The 11132-nt window shown below is 38.1% G+C and overlaps 1 pseudogene; it reads right to left on the bottom strand.

The window, feature by feature from the left end:
- Positions 1 to 10798: 10798 nt before the first annotated feature.
- On the bottom strand, positions 10799 to 10889 carry LOC115030822 (U2 spliceosomal RNA; annotated as a pseudogene).
- Between the last annotated feature and the right edge of the window lie 243 nt (positions 10890 to 11132).

Here is an 11132-nt window from a genome sequence, read left to right as displayed (position 1 = left end):
AAAGACTCCAGAGCCTGAAGCCATGATAAGGTAAGACTTGAGTTGAGTACATTGAGACTATGAAAAAGTAGAGAGATTTGAGAAGTCGTTTATGGTTCTATCAAGAGACCTGAAATCAAGGCCTATAAAAATATGGTGATAAAGGTGGATGTGGCAGCACATGCTTCCAGTCCCAACATTCAGGAGGCAAAAGCAGTCAGATTTCTATGAGTTCTAGGCCAGCCTGGTCTACATAGTAAGTTTCAGAACAGCCAAAATCACATAGACAGACTCTGCATTTTTTTTTAAAGTATACAATAGGGTTGTATTTGTTATTTAGGATGGCTGTGGTCTTTCTGATGTAGAAAAGCTGTTGACTGGATACACAATCTACTCTTGTAGAGAATATCATAGGGGAAGCAATACACTCTGTGTTGGATGGTGAGATAATGATAAATGGTATTGACTGATTTTTATGTATGCTAAGTTTGAGGATTTCATAAAGTAAATAGGTTTTTAGCCCATCCTCCCTGAGAAAATCAGGAAGGGACAGATCAATAGTTGGGAGCCACAATGAAAGGGTGTTTAAAGAAGGAAGTAAGGGTATTGGATGGTGCAGAAGATGTTTGCTGGATTATTGGTTATCCAGTAGAAATTTCTAGAAATGGGTAATTCAGAAGACAGTTTATGAGGGTGTGCTCAGGAAAGCTGACAATGAGAGAGAATGGAATGAGGGTATTGAAAATTCCCCCAAAACTATGACCAGTAAAGGAGAAAAAGATGTAGAAATCATAAACAGCACAGCTTGCCTGAAAGTTCTTTGTTTTTATGGAATCATTGAGTTTATTAAAAGTTTAGAATTTGATGGGCGTGGTGGCGCACACCTTTAATCCCAGCACTCGGGAGACAGAGGCAGGCAGATTTCTGAGTTCAAGGCCAGCCTGGTCTACAAAGTGAGTTGCAGGTCAGCTAGGGCTACAAAGAGAAACCCTGTCTCGAAAAAAAAAAAAAAAAAAAAAACAAACAAACAAAAAAAAGTTTAGAATTTTAAAAAATATGATAAGAAAGCATGTGTTTAAATTCTGGAGGAAAGAGTCATCCTAGAATCATTCCTGAATAGACAGTAGATACAAGGGACCAAATCCCATGGAAACATAGAGAATGCAGGATCAAGCATAGAACTAGAGCCCATTATATTAAAGGAGGAATATCCCTTTCAGTATTTGTAGGAGGAAAATAAATCATTTAAAGAAAAGTTTAATACAATGAATTTTAAGTGCTCAAAATTATAGATATAATGCAGTTAAAGATACATGTATTGATGAAAGATTCACAAAATATAAAAACTCTACCATCATGTTCAGATATATCTCACCTGTGAATATCAGTGCTGATTTAACAAGTAACAGGTTGAAAACCTGAATCAATTTCTTAAATTTACAGTATAACAGAAGGTATATTATAAATGTATTGATACCTAGTTAATCTACCTAATTGACCGGTAGATGAAAAATTATAGCGGAAATCCTATGATCTGAAAAGCATAGGGCAACATTAAATTTTCATTCTCTATTTCTTTGAAAGTCACTAAAACAAAGCAGAGAGAGGAGTAGAAGGGGTGGATAAGAAAAAGAAAGACTAAGTAAAGAAGAAATAAAGAAGACAGACCAGCACCAGGGTAGCTAGGGCACAGGGTTGGCTGACACTCGCCAGCTACCCACAACACCCGCCACAGGACCTTAAGACTACTGGTGAGTGGAAAACAGCTTCTGCTCCAGTCCAATCACGTGGGACCTGAAACTGCTTTGGTTGGGGAGGCAGAATACCGGCCTGAGTAGGGCCACAAGCCTCTTCCGGTCAGACCAGCACTGGGGTAGCTAGGGCACAGGGTCGGCTGACACCTGCCAGCTACCCACAACACCCGCCACAGGATTTTGAGACTTCTGGTGAGGGGAACACAGCTTCTGCTCCAGTCCAATCTCGAGGGACCTGAGACTGCTTTGGTTGGGGAGGCAGAAATCCGGCCTGAGTAGGGCCACAAGCCTCTTCTGGTCAGACCAGCACCTGGGAAGCTAGAGTGCAGGGTCAGCTGACACCCCCAGCTGCCACTATACCCGCCACAGGATTTTGAGACTTCTGGTGAGTGGAACACAGAGTCTGCTCCAATCTTTAAACAGTGACAACGACAACAACTAACCCCAGAGATTACCAGATGGCGAAAGGTAAACGTAATAATCTTACTAACAGAAACCAAGACCACTCACCATCATCAGAACCCAGCATTCCCACTTCGCCCAGTCCAGGGCACCCCAACACACCGGAAAAGCTAGACCCGGATCTAAAAGCATATCTCATGATGATGGTAGAGGACATCAAGAAGGACTTTAATAACTCACTTAAAGAATTACAGGAGAACATGGCTAAAGAGTTACAAGTCCTTAAAGAAAAATAGGATAACACAATCAAACAGGTAGAAGTCCTTAAAGAAAAACAGGAAAACACATCCAAACAGATGATGGAAATGAACAAAACCATACTAGACCTAAAAAGAGAAGTAGACACAATAAAGAAAACCCAAAATGAGGCAACACTGGAGATAGAAACCCTAGGAAAGAAATCTGGAACCATAAATACGAGCATCAGCAACAGAATACAAGAGATGGAAGAGAGAATCTCAGGTGCAGAAGATTCCATAGAGAACATCGGCACAACAATCAAGGAAAATGTAAAACGCAAAAAGATCCTAACTCAAAACATCCAAGAAATACAAGACACAATGAGAAGACCAAACCTACGGATAATAGGAGTGGATGAGAATGAAGATTTTCAACTCAAAGGACCAGCAAACATCTTCAACAAAATTATAGAAGAAAACTTCCCAAATCTAAAGAAAGAGATGCCCATGAACATACAAGAAGCCTACAGAACTCCAAATAGACTGGACCAGAAAAGAAATACCTCCCGACACATAATAATCAGAACAACAAATGCACTAAATAAAGATAGAATACTAAAAGCAGTAAGAGAAAAAGGCCAAGTAACATATAAAGGCAAGCCTATCAGAATTACACCAGATTTTTCACCAGAGACTATGAAAGCCAGAAGATCCTGGACAGATGTTATACAGACACTAAAAGAACACAAATTCCAGCCCAGGCTACTATACCCAGCCAAACTCTCAATTAACATAGATGGAGAAACCAAAGTATTCCACGACAAAACCAAATTCACACATTATCTCTCCACGAATCCAGCCCTTAAAGGATAATAACAGAAAAAAAAAAAAAAAAACCAATACAAGGACGGGAACCACGCCCTAGAAACAAGAAGGTAATCCCTCAACAAACCTAAAAGAAGACAGCCACAAGAACAGAATGCCAACTTTAACAACAAAAATAACAGGAAACAACAATTATTTTCATTAATATCTCTTAATATCAATAGACTCAACTCCCCGATAAAAAGATATAGACTAACAAACTGGCTACACAAGACCCAACATTTTGCTGCTTACAGGAAACTCATCTCAGAGAAAAAGATAGACACTACCTCAGAATGAAAGGCTGGAAAACAATTTTCCAAGCAAATGGTATGAAGAAACAAGCTGGAGTAGCCATTCTAATATCTGATAAGATTGACTTCCAACCCAAAGTCATCAAAAAAGACAAGGAGGGGCACTTCATACTTATCAAAGGTAAAATCCTCCAAGTGGAACTATCAACCCTGAATATCTATGCTCCAAATACAAAGGAAGCCACATTCATTAAAGAAACTTTAGTAAATCTCAAAGCACACATTGCACCTCATACAATAATAGTGGGAGACTTCAACACACCACTTTCACCAATGGACAGATCATGGAAACAGAAACTAAACAGGGACACAGTGAAACTAACAGAAGTTATGAATCAAATGGATCTGGCAGATATCTACAGAACATTCTATCCTAAAACAAAAGGATATACCTTCTTCTCAGCACCTCATGGTACCTTCTCCAAAATTGACCACATAATTGGTCACAAAACAGGCCTCAACAGATACAAAAATATTGAAATTGTCCCATGCATCCTATCAGATTACTATGGACTTAGGCTGATCTTCAATAACAAAATAAATAATAGAAAGCCAACATTCACGTGGAAACTGAACAACACTCTTCTCAATGATACCTTGGTCAAGGAAGGAATAAAGAAAGAAATTAAGTACTTTTTAGAGTTCAATGAAAATGAAGCCACAACATACCCAAAAGTATGGGACGCAATGAAAGCATTTCTAAGAGAAAAACTCATAGCTCTGACTGCCTCCAAAAAGAAACTAGAGAGAGCACACATTAGCAGCTTGACAACATACCTAAAAGCACTAGAACAAAAGGAAGCAAATTCACCCAAGAGGAGTAGACAGCAGGAAATAATCAAACTCAGGGGCAAAATCAACCAAGTGGAAACAAGAAAAACTATTCAAAGAATCAACCAATCAAGGAGCTGGTTCTTTGAGAAAATCAACAAGATCGATTAAACCCTTAGCCAGACTCACTAGAGGGCACAGGGAAAGCATTCTAATTAACAAAATCAGAAATGAAAAAGGAGACATAACAACAGATCCTGAAGACATCCAAAACACCATCAGATCCTTCTACCAAAGACTATACTCAACAAAACTGGAGAACCTGGATGAAATGGAGAAGTTCCTAGACAGATACCAGGTACCAAAGTTAAATCAAGATCAGGTTAATGATCTAAACAGCCCTATATCCCACCAAAGAAATAGAAGTAGTCATTAATAGTCTCCCAACCAAAAAAAGCCCAGGACCAGATGGGTTTAGTGCAGAGTTCTATCAGACCTTCAAAGAAGATCTAATCCCAGTTCTTCACAAACTATTCCACAAAATAGAAACAGAAGGTACTCTACCCAACTCATTCTATGAAGCCACAATTACTCTGATACCTAAACGACAAAAAGACCCAACAAAGATAGAAAACTTCAGACCAATATCCCTTATGAATATTGATGCAAAAATCCTCAATAAAGTTCTTGCTAACCGAATCCAAGAACACATCAAAACAATCATCCATCCTGACCAAGTAGGTTTCATCCCAGGGATGCAGGGATGGTTCAATATATGGAAATCCATCAACGTAATCCAGTATATAAACAAACTCAAAGACAAAAACCACAGGGTCATCTCATTAGATGCGGAAAAAGCATTTGACAAGATCCAACACCCATTCATGATAAAAGTCTTGGAAAGATCAGGAATTCAAGGCCCATACCTAAACATGATAAAAAGCAATCTACAGCAAACCAGTAGCCAACATCAAAGTAAATGGTGAGAAGCTTGAAGCAATCACTCTAAAATCAGGGACTAGGCAAGGCTGTCCACTTTCTCCATACCTATTCAACATTGTACTTGAAGTCCTAGCCAGAGCAATTGGACAACAAAAGGAGATCAAAGGGATACAAATTGGAAAAGATGAAGTCAAAATATCACTTTTTGCAGATGATATCATAGTATATATAAGTGACACTAAAAATTCCACCAGAGAACTCCTAAACCTGATAAACAGCTTCGGTGAAGTAGCTGGATATAAAATTAACTCAAACAAATCAATGGCCTTTCTCTACACAAAGAATAAACAGGCTGAGAAAGAAATTAGGGAAACAACACCCTTCTCAATAGTCACAAATAATATAAAATATCTTGGCGTGACTCTAACTAAGGAAGTGAAAGATCTGTATAATAAAAACTTCAAGTCTCTGAAGAAAGAAATTATAGAAGATCTCAGAAGATGGAAAGATCTCCCATGCTCATGTATTGGCAGGATCAACATTGTAAAAATGGCTATCATGCCAAAAGCAATCTACAGATTCAATGCAATCCCCATCAAAATTCCAAATCAATTCTTCAACGAATTAGAAAGTGCAATCTGCAAATTCATCTGGAATAACAAAAAACCTAGGATAGCAAAAACTCTTCTCAAGGATAAAAGAACCTCTGGTGGAATCACCATGACAGACCTAAAGCTTTACTACAGAGCAATTGTGATAAAAACTGCGTGGTACTGGTATAGTGACAGACAAATAGACCAATGGAATAGAATTGAAGACCCAGAAATGAACCCACACACCTACGGTCACTTGATCTTCGACAAGGGAGCTAAAACCATCCAGTGGAAGAAAGACAGCATTTTCAACAAATGGTGCTGGCACAACTGGTTGTTAACATGTAGAAGAATGCGAATCGATCCATTCCTATCTCCTTGTACTAAGGTCAAGTCTAAGTGGATCAAGGAACTTCACATAAAACCAGAGACACTGAAACTTATAGAGGAGAAAGTGGGGAAAAGCCTGGAAGATATGGGCACAGGGGAAAATTTCTTGAAAAGAACAGCAATGGCTTGGGCTGTAAGATCGAGAATTGACAAGTGGGACCTCATGAAACTGCAAAGCTTCTGCAAGGCAAAAGACACCATCAATAAGACAAAAAAAAACCACCAACAGATTGGGAAAGGATCTTCACCTATCCTAAATCAGATAAGGGACTAATATCCAATATATATAAAGAACTCAATAAGGTGGACTCCAGAAAGTCAAATAACCCCATTAAAAAATGGGGCTCAGAACTGAACAAAGAATTCTCACCTGAGGAATACCGAATGGCAGAGAAGCACCTGAAAAAATGTTCAACATCCTTAATCATCAGGGAAATGCAAATCAAAACAACCCTGAGATTCCACCTCACACCAGTCAGAATGGCTAAGATCAAAAATTCAGGTGACAGCAGATGCTGGCGAGGATGTGGAGAAAGAGGAACACTCCTCCATTGTTGGTGGGATTGCAAGCTTGTACAACCACTCTGGAAATCAGTCTGGTGGTTCCTCAGAAAATTGGACATAGTACTACCAGAGGATCCAGCAATACCTCTCCTGGGCATATATCCAGAAGATGTCCCAACCGGTAAGAAGGACACATGCTCCACTATGTTCATAGCAGTCCTATTTATAATAGCCAGAAGGTGGAAAGAAACCAGATGTCCCTCGACAGAGGAATGAATACAGAAATTATGGTACATTTACACAATGGAGTACTACTCAGCTATTAAAAAGAATGAATTTATGAAATTCCTAGCCAAATGGATGGACCTGGAGGGCATCATCTTGAGTGAGGTAACACAATCACAAAGGAACTCACACAATATGTATTCACTGATAAGTGGATATTAGCCCAAAACTTAGGATACCCAAGATATAAGATACAATTTGCTAAATGCATGAAACTCAAGAAGAATGAAGACCAAAATGTGGACAATATGCCCCTTCTTAGAATTGGGAACAAAACACCCATGGAAGGAGTTACAGAGACAAAGTTTCGAGCTGTGATGAAAGGATGGACCATCTAGAGACTGCCGTATCCAGGGATCCATCCCATAATCAACTTCTAAACGCTGACACCATTGCATACACTAGCAAGGTTTTGCTGAAAGGACCCAGATATAGCTGTCTCTTGTGAGACTATGCCGGGGCCTAGCAAACACAGGAGTGGATGCTCACAGTCATCTATTGGATGTATCACAGGGCTCCCAATGGAGAAGCTAGAGAAAGTACCCAAGGAGCTGAAGGGATCTGCAACCCTATAGTTGGAACAATATGATGAACTAACCAGTACCCCGGAGCTCTTGTCTCTAGCTGCATATGTATCGAAAGATGGCCTAGTCGGCCATCACTGGAAAGAGAGGCCCATTGGACTTGCAAACTTTATATGCCCCAATATAGGGGAATGCCAGGGCCAAAAGAATGGGAATGGGTGGGTAGGGAAGTGGGGGGCGCTATGGGGGACTTTTGGGATAGCATTGGAAATGTAATTGAGGAAAATATGTAATAAAAATATTAAAAATTTAAAAAAAAATAAAGAAGAAGTGATAAAGGATGGGGCAATGGAGGGTTGGATAGGGTGAAAAAAGGAAGCAAGAAGAGAAAGAGAAATACCAGTTTTCAACTAGCATCTACTTTAAGGAATGTCTTTCTCCTGAAGTTCAAACAAAACACAATCATCACACTTAACATTGCTATTTCATTTCATTACAAGAGAATAAAAGTAAAAATATAAGACTTAAAAGATGCTATTAAACTTTTATCAGGAAAGTAACCCCTGGAAAAGACACGAATAAAAATGAAATAATATGAATAAAAGTGAATTAAGCTAGCAAAGAATATGATTAATTCATAGAGATTGATGATTTCCATGTATAGAAATGATATATTTAAAATACTAAAAGAAGAGCCCTTTTAGCAACATTGTAAATAAAAATTATCTTGGAATAAAATTAGTAGAACTGTACTAAACAATGTAAGCATAAAAATTCTTCAAGGTAAACCTAAAGGAAGACAACATAAATAGAAAGTCTTTATTGTTGGATAGGAAGACTCAATATTACAAAAATATAAACTGCACCATTAGTTAATGAAAAGCATTTCTGTTTTTTGGGTTTTTTTGGGGGGGTGGTTTTTTTAGAAACAGGGTTTCTCTGTAGAGTTCCTGTAGAGGCTGTCCTGGAACTCACTTTGTAGACCAGACTGGCCTCAAACTCAGAAATCCGCCTGCCTCTGCCTCCCAAGTGCTGGGATTAAAGGCGTGTGTCACCACGCATGACTGAAAAGCATTTCTTGAAACAACAATGCCTTTATAAACCTAGGATAATGAATAAAATATTTTCTGAAGAAAAAATTATAAACTTTCTTTACTCTAATTCATAAATTAAATTCAATAGATTAATTAAAATATTAATTTCTTTAAAATATACTAGTTAATTCTAAGATTATAAAAAAAAATGTTGCCAGGCAGTGGTGGTGCATGCCTTTAATCCCAGCACTTGGGAGGCAGAGGCAGGTAGATTTCTGAGTTTGAGGCCAGCCTGGTCTACAGAGTCATTTCCAGGATAGCCAGGGTTATACAGAGAAATCCTGTCATGCAAAAAAACCAAACCAAAACAAAACTAAAACTAAAACTAAAAAGAGAAAGAAAATATTAAGCATGCATGAGGTAATGTCAATTCTACTCACTAAACATTTAAAATAAGTATGATCATGAGAGCCACATACACAATTTTAAAACATCTTCTAGTTACAATTTACAAAATAAAACCACCAACCAAAGTGTATACATAGGTGGGTCCATGGCTCCTGCTACATATGTAGCAGAGGATTGCCTTATCTGGCAACAGTGGGAGAGAAAGTGGAGGCTTGTTGCCCCAGAGAAGGGGAATGCTAGAGAGGTGAGGCAGGAGTGGGTGGGTGGATGGGTGTGGGAGTACTCTCTTAGAGGCAAAGGGGAGGGCAGAAGGTGATGGTGAGTTTTTGAGGGGAGACCGGGAGAACATTTGAAATGTAAAGAAATAAAATAATAAAAATGTATAGATAATCTTAGAATATATAATTACTTATAGTATTCTATTCACCATCCACTGTTTTCATTTCAACAAAATTAATAACTTTCAGTGAAAGTTATTTAAAATTTCTTCCCATGGTAGATTGAACCCAGGGCCTCATACATTCGAGGCAAGTGTTCTCTCACTGAGCAATATCTTCTTTATATGAGCCCATAAACTTCTTTATATAAAGTGTGTAAAAACCAATATAGATGTTCAGCTCCTAGCACATTTCCTATTATATTGATGGCAGTTTTTAATGACACTCCTATGTGGCCCAAATTGTGCTTCAACATGTGGTCTCTCTGCCTCTGCTTCTCTAGTGCTGACAACACAGTTGAATGCCACTATACTCAGCTCTATCACCACAATTCAGGTGTTCAATAGTCTATCACTGCTCTAACATGTAAAACACTTGAAAGTGTCAGCATGTGAATAAATGAACAAACTGTACTGAATAAACAACAGATTCAAATAGAAATGTCTGCCTTTGATAGTATAAAGTTCTATCTCATTTCAATGAGACAAGATGAATTTTAAATGGTTTTATAAAAGTTTGTAGTCATCAAAACATAAATTCTTACTTTACTACATAGTGTTCATGTGGATAATAGGTGTAAAGCATAAACATACTAGAAGAAAATATGAACAAATTTTTCTATACACTTAGAGGAATACAGGTGCAAGGGTATGTGCTTGGGAGGATAATACTGGAGAAGAGAATTTGAGACTAGCCTGGGTAACATAGATAAACTTTGTCTCAAATAAAATACAAGAACCTTTAAGTAAATTCTCTAATTATAACTCAAGTATTCAAGAGTTAAATAGGGATGGAAAACTGATTTTTTTTATTTCTATAAATCTATAAGGCTTAAAAAGTATAAAAGCCAAATACTAATATAAAGGCAGAAAGTGGGAATAAAATGCTAATAGCTGTCAGAAACAAATGACCTGTAATAATAAAATCCTTTAATACACAGAGAAATAAAGTGCACACTGCAATATAGCTGTCTCTTGTGAGACAATGCCGGGGCCTAGCAAACACAGGAGTGGATGTTCACAGTCAGCTATTGGATGTATCACAGGGCTCCCAATGGAGAAGCTAGAGAAAGTACCCAAGGAGCTAAAGGGATCTGCAACCCTATTGTTGGAACAACATGATGTACTAACCAGAACCCCGGAGCTCTTGTCTCTAGCTGCATATGTATCGAAAGATGGCCTAGTCGGCCATCAATGGAAAGAGAGGCCCATTGGACTTGCAAACTTTATATGCCCCAATATAGGGGAATGCCAGGGCCAAAAGAATGGGAATGGGTGGGTAGGGAAGTGGGGGGCGCTATGGGGGACTTTTGGGATAGCATTGGAAATGTAATTGAGGAAAATATGTAATAAAAATATTAAAAATCAAAAAAAAAAAAAAAGAAATTGTGAATAGAGTAGCGTGGCTATTTCGCTACACTTGATCTTAGCCAAAAGGCCAAGAAGCGATGTGTGGCTATTTCTCAATACTTGGAATACAAATGTAACATGCATATGGAGAGCAATTTATGAATAGCCATCAACATTACTAATAATTTCTCTATGGTTCCATTCTGAGATCAGACAGGAATGTACTATCACTGTGTACAGATAAGATATACTAATATATCACTACAAAATTACTGGTAATGGCAAAATTTTGGATACAGACCAAGAGACTTCAATAAAGAACTAGTGAATATAACTGGTTGTA

Source organism: Mus caroli, unplaced genomic scaffold (assembly GCF_978045245.1).
Source record: "Mus caroli unplaced genomic scaffold, Mus_caroli_1 scaffold_3, whole genome shotgun sequence".
Taxonomy (NCBI): domain Eukaryota; kingdom Metazoa; phylum Chordata; class Mammalia; order Rodentia; family Muridae; genus Mus; species Mus caroli.
The sequence above is the reverse complement of the archived record's forward strand: the minus strand, read 5'-3'. Positions and strand labels throughout refer to the sequence as shown.